At 44.3% G+C, this 5,000-nt stretch overlaps 4 non-coding genes across 4 annotated transcripts; all 4 read left to right on the forward strand.

Annotated features, from left to right (window-relative positions):
* Positions 1–220: 220 nt before the first annotated feature.
* Positions 221–339, forward strand: LOC125729873 (5S ribosomal RNA). Its single transcript, XR_007390269.1, has one exon. It is a non-coding gene; the product is annotated as a 5S ribosomal RNA (ribosomal RNA).
* A 1,078-nt stretch (positions 340–1,417) lies between these two features.
* LOC125729876 (5S ribosomal RNA) lies at positions 1,418–1,536 on the forward strand. Its single transcript, XR_007390270.1, has one exon. It is a non-coding gene; the product is annotated as a 5S ribosomal RNA (ribosomal RNA).
* Positions 1,537–2,616: 1,080 nt separating this feature from the next.
* LOC125736293 (5S ribosomal RNA) lies at positions 2,617–2,735 on the forward strand. The gene has a single exon (XR_007395575.1). It is a non-coding gene; the product is annotated as a 5S ribosomal RNA (ribosomal RNA).
* Positions 2,736–3,812: 1,077 nt separating this feature from the next.
* Positions 3,813–3,931, forward strand: LOC125736294 (5S ribosomal RNA). The gene has a single exon (XR_007395576.1). It is a non-coding gene; the product is annotated as a 5S ribosomal RNA (ribosomal RNA).
* The last annotated feature ends 1,069 nt before the right edge of the window (positions 3,932–5,000 follow it).

Genomic DNA, 5,000 nt, shown 5'->3' on the forward strand with positions numbered 1-5,000 from the left:
AAGGAAGTGTGCGGATGCGGAAAGAATGGAATAATTGTGGTAGGCTGCCGGCTGAGTAGTTTGGTGAATGTTTGGTGTGGGTCCGGTGCTGCCGATTGGATGGTGGTGCTGCAGTGTGAGTCAGATAAAAAAAAAAAAAACCAGGAGTAGGATCCAATGGGAATAACTGGCATGTATAGACGCGTGTAATGCAAAAGGGCTATTTTTGGTAGCATCTCTCGCTTACGGCCATACCTCCCTGAATGCGCCCGATCGCGTCTTATCTCGGAAGCTAAGCAGGCTAGGGTCTGGTTAGTACTTGGATGGGAGACCACCTGGGAATACCAGGTGCTGTAAGCTTTTCTCACTTTTACTTTATACAGGGGGCGCTCCACTTCACGATTAATTTAAATCTATCACTCCCCTTCCATTTTACTATTTTATATATATATATATTTTTTTTTCTCTCATTCATAAAGGCAGCTTTTAGAAACCGTTTTACTCTAAATACTTCCTGGTAATTCTAGGTGCTGTAAGCTGTTCGTGCCTTTATTCCACCAGGGCGCGATCTTCTCACAAACTTGAAGACTGTCACTCCCCATTCACGTTTTACAACTTATTGTTCATGATAAAGAGACAGCTTTTTACACACAGTTTTAAACAAAGTACTGATATTATTCCTCTTCAACTGACCGCTTTGTTTTCTATGCAAAAACCACTTCGCCACAGAAGACTCGATATTATTGGCATAGCAAGTTCTGCTCTTCTCCTTTCAAAACTTGCTAAAAGCTGTATTTAAAAGAACAGATTGGCCGAGGTAATTCACACCCTTCAATGCCAGCTTAATGTTTAGGTTAGTGGGAATCACAGAGGAATTAGGGATGGAAACTTCTTTGCTGGTGGTAGAAGCGGTCTGGTGAATTTTTAGAGAGAAGAGGCCGTCGATGTTTGAATGTAGAAAATTGATCTGGCTGCAGCCTGCAGTATGGACTTGTTGGTGTGTGTAGCTCCCAGTGTTCTGACAGCGCGACGTTTTGGGGAAGCATGTGATTCAGCAGCTACCAGTGGGCTTCGTGCGGCGGAGATTTTGTGGCTGTTAGCGGAGTTGATAACAGAGGGTCGTTAAGAGAAGCCTACATGCAGTAGGCAAAGGAGTAATGTTTGCCGGCGGGGGACGTGCGGCGATTAACCTGTGCGGTAGTGAAAAGGAGTTAAAAAGAAGGAAGTGTGCGGATGCGGAAAGAATGGAATAATTGTGGTAGGCTGCCGGCTGAGTAGTTTGGTGAATGTTTGGTGTGGGTCCGGCGCTGCCGATTGGATGGTGGGGCTGCAGTGTGAGTCAGATAAAAAAAAAAAAACCAGGAGTAGGATCCAATGGGACTAACTGGCATGTATAGACGCGTGTAATGCAAAATGGCTGTTTTTGGTAGCATCTCTCGCTTACGGCCATACCTCCCTGAATGCGCCCGATCGCGTCTTATCTCGGAAGCTAAGCAGGCTAGGGTCTGGTTAGTACTTGGATGGGAGACCACCTGGGAATACCAGGTGCTGTAAGCTTTTCTCACTTTTACTTTATACAGGGGGCGCTCCACTTCACGATTAATTTAAATCTATCACTCCCCTTCCATTTTACTATTTTATATATATATATATATTTTTTTTCTCTCATTCATAAAGGCAGCTTTTAGAAACCGTTTTACTCTAAATACTTCCTGGTAATTCTAGGTGCTGTAAGCTGTTCGTGCCTTTATTCCACCAGGGCGCGATCTTCTCACAAACTTGAAGACTGTCACTCCCCATTCACGTTTTACAACTTATTGTTAATGATAAAGAGACAGCTTTTTACACACAGTTTTAAACAAAGTACTGATATTATTCCTCTTCAACTGACCGCTTTGTTTTCTATGCAAAAACCACTTCGCCACAGAAGACTCGATATTATTGGCATAGCAAGTTCTGCTCTTCTCCTTTCAAAACTTGCTAAAAGCTGTATTTAAAAGAACAGATTGGCCGGGGTAATTCACACCCTTCAATGCCAGCTTAATGTTTAGGTTAGTGGGAATCACAGAGGAATTAGGGATGGAAACTTCTTTGCTGGTGGTAGAAGCGGTCTGGTGAATTTTTAGAGAGAAGAGGCCGTCGATGTTTGAATGTAGAAAATTGATCTGGCTGCAGCCTGCAGTATGGACTTGTTGGTGTGTGTAGCTTCCAGTGTTCTGACAGCGCGACGTTTTGGGGAAGCATGTGATTCAGCAGCTACCAGTGGGCTTCGTGCGGCGGAGATTTTGTGGCTGTTAGCGGAGTTGATAACAGAGGGTCGTTAAGAGAAGCCTACATGCAGTAGGCAAAGGAGTAATGTTTGCCGGCGGGGGACGTGCGGCGATTAACCTGTGCGGTAGTGAAAAGGAGTTAAAAAGAAGGAAGTGTGCGGATGCGGAAAGAATGGAATAATTGTGGTAGGCTGCCGGCTGAGTAGTTTGGTGAATGTTTGGTGTGGGTCCGGCGCTGCCGATTGGATGGTGGGGCTGCAGTGTGAGTCAGATAAAAAAAAAAAAAACCAGGAGTAGGATCCAATGGGACTAACTGGCATGTATAGACGCGTGTAATGCAAAATGGCTGTTTTTGGTAGCATCTCTCGCTTACGGCCATACCACCCTGAACACACCCGATATCGTCTGATCTTGGAAGCTAAGCAGGGTAGGGTCTGGTTAGTACTTGGATGGGAAACCACCTGGGAATACCAGGTGCTGTAAGCTTTTCTCACTTTTACTTTATACAGGGGGCGCTCCACTTCACGATTAATTTAAATCTATCACTCCCCTTCCATTTTACTATTTTATATATATTTATATTTTTTTTCTCTCATTCATAAAGGCAGCTTTTAGAAACCGTTTTACTCTAAATACTTCCTGGTAATTCTAGGTGCTGTAAGCTGTTCGTTCCTTTATTCCACCAGGTCGCGATCTTCTCACAAACTTGAAGACTGTCACTCCCCATTCACGTTTTACAACTTATTGTTAATGATAAAGAGACAGCTTTTTACACACAGTTTTAAACAAAGTACTGATATTATTCCTCTTCAACTGACCGCTTTGTTTTCTATGCAAAAACCACTTCGCCACAGAAGACTCGATATTATTGGCATAGCAAGTTCTGCTCTTCTCCTTTCAAAACTTGCTAAAAGCTGTATTTAAAAGAACAGATTGGCCGGGGTAATTCACACCCTTCAATGCCAGCTTAATGTTTAGGTTAGTGGGAATCACAGAGGAATTAGGGATGGAAACTTCTTTGCTGGTGGTAGAAGCGGTCTGGTGAATTTTTAGAGAGAAGAGGCCGTCGATGTTTGAATGTAGAAAATTGATCTGGCTGCAGCCTGCAGTATGGACTTGTTGGTGTGTGTAGCTTCCAGTGTTCTGACAGCGCGACGTTTTGGGGAAGCATGTGATTCAGCAGCTACCAGTGGGCTTCGTGCGGCGGAGATTTTGTGGCTGTTAGCGGAGTTGATAACAGAGGGTCGTTAAGAGAAGCCTACATGCAGTAGGCAAAGGAGTAATGTTTGCCGGCGGGGGACGTGCGGCGATTAACCTGTGCGGTAGTGAAAAGGAGTTAAAAAGAAGGAAGTGTGCGGATGCGGAAAGAATGGAATAATTGTGGTAGGCTGCCGGCTGAGTAGTTTGGTGAATGTTTGGTGTGGGTCCGGCGCTGCCGATTGGATGGTGGGGCTGCAGTGTGAGTCAGATAAAAAAAAAAAAACCAGGAGTAGGATCCAATGGGACTAACTGGCATGTATAGACGCGTGTAATGCAAAATGGCTGTTTTTGGTAGCATCTCTCGCTTACGGCCATACCACCCTGAACACACCCGATATCGTCTGATCTTGGAAGCTAAGCAGGGTAGGGTCTGGTTAGTACTTGGATGGGAAACCACCTGGGAATACCAGGTGCTGTAAGCTTTTCTCACTTTTACTTTATACAGGGGGCGCTCCACTTCACGATTAATTTAAATCTATCACTCCCCTTCCATTTTACTATTTTATATATATTTATATTTTTTTTCTCTCATTCATAAAGGCAGCTTTTAGAAACCGTTTTACTCTAAATACTTCCTGGTAATTCTAGGTGCTGTAAGCTGTTCGTTCCTTTATTCCACCAGGTCGCGATCTTCTCACAAACTTGAAGACTGTCACTCCCCATTCACGTTTTACAACTTATTGTTAATGATAAAGAGACAGCTTTTTACACACAGTTTTAAACAAAGTACTGATATTATTCCTCTTCAACTGACCGCTTTGTTTTCTATGCAAAAACCACTTCGCCACAGAAGACTCGATATTATTGGCATAGCAAGTTCTGCTCTTCTCCTTTCAAAACTTGCTAAAAGCTGTATTTAAAAGAACAGATTGGCCGGGGTAATTCACACCCTTCAATGCCAGCTTAATGTTTAGGTTAGTGGGAATCACAGAGGAATTAGGGATGGAAACTTCTTTGCTGGTGGTAGAAGCGGTCTGGTGAATTTTTAGAGAGAAGAGGCCGTCGATGTTTGAATGTAGAAAATTGTTCTGGCTGCAGCCTGCAGTATGGACTTGTTGGTGTGTGTAGCTCCCAGTGTTCTGACAGCGCGACGTTTTGGGGAAGCATGTGATTCAGCAGCTACCAGTGGGCTTCGTGCGGCGGAGATTTTGTGGCTGTTAGCGGAGTTGATAACAGAGGGTCGTTAAGAGAAGCCTGCATGCAGTAGGCAAAGGAGTAATGTTTGCCGGAGGGGGACGTGCGGCGATTAACCTGTGTGGTAGTGAAAAGGAGTTAAAAAGAAGGAAGTGTGCGGATGCGGAAAGAATGGAATAATTGTGGTAGGCTGCCGGCTGAGTAGTTTGGTGAATGTTTGGTGTGGGTCCGGAGCTGCCGATTGGATGGTGGTGCTGCAGTGTGAGTTAGACAAAAAAAAAAAAAACCAGGAGTAGGATCCAATGGGACTAACTGGCATGTATAGACGCGTGTAATGCAAAAGGGCTGGTTTTGGTA

This window comes from Brienomyrus brachyistius, chromosome 2, assembly GCF_023856365.1.
Source record: "Brienomyrus brachyistius isolate T26 chromosome 2, BBRACH_0.4, whole genome shotgun sequence".
Lineage (NCBI taxonomy): Eukaryota > Metazoa > Chordata > Actinopteri > Osteoglossiformes > Mormyridae > Brienomyrus > Brienomyrus brachyistius.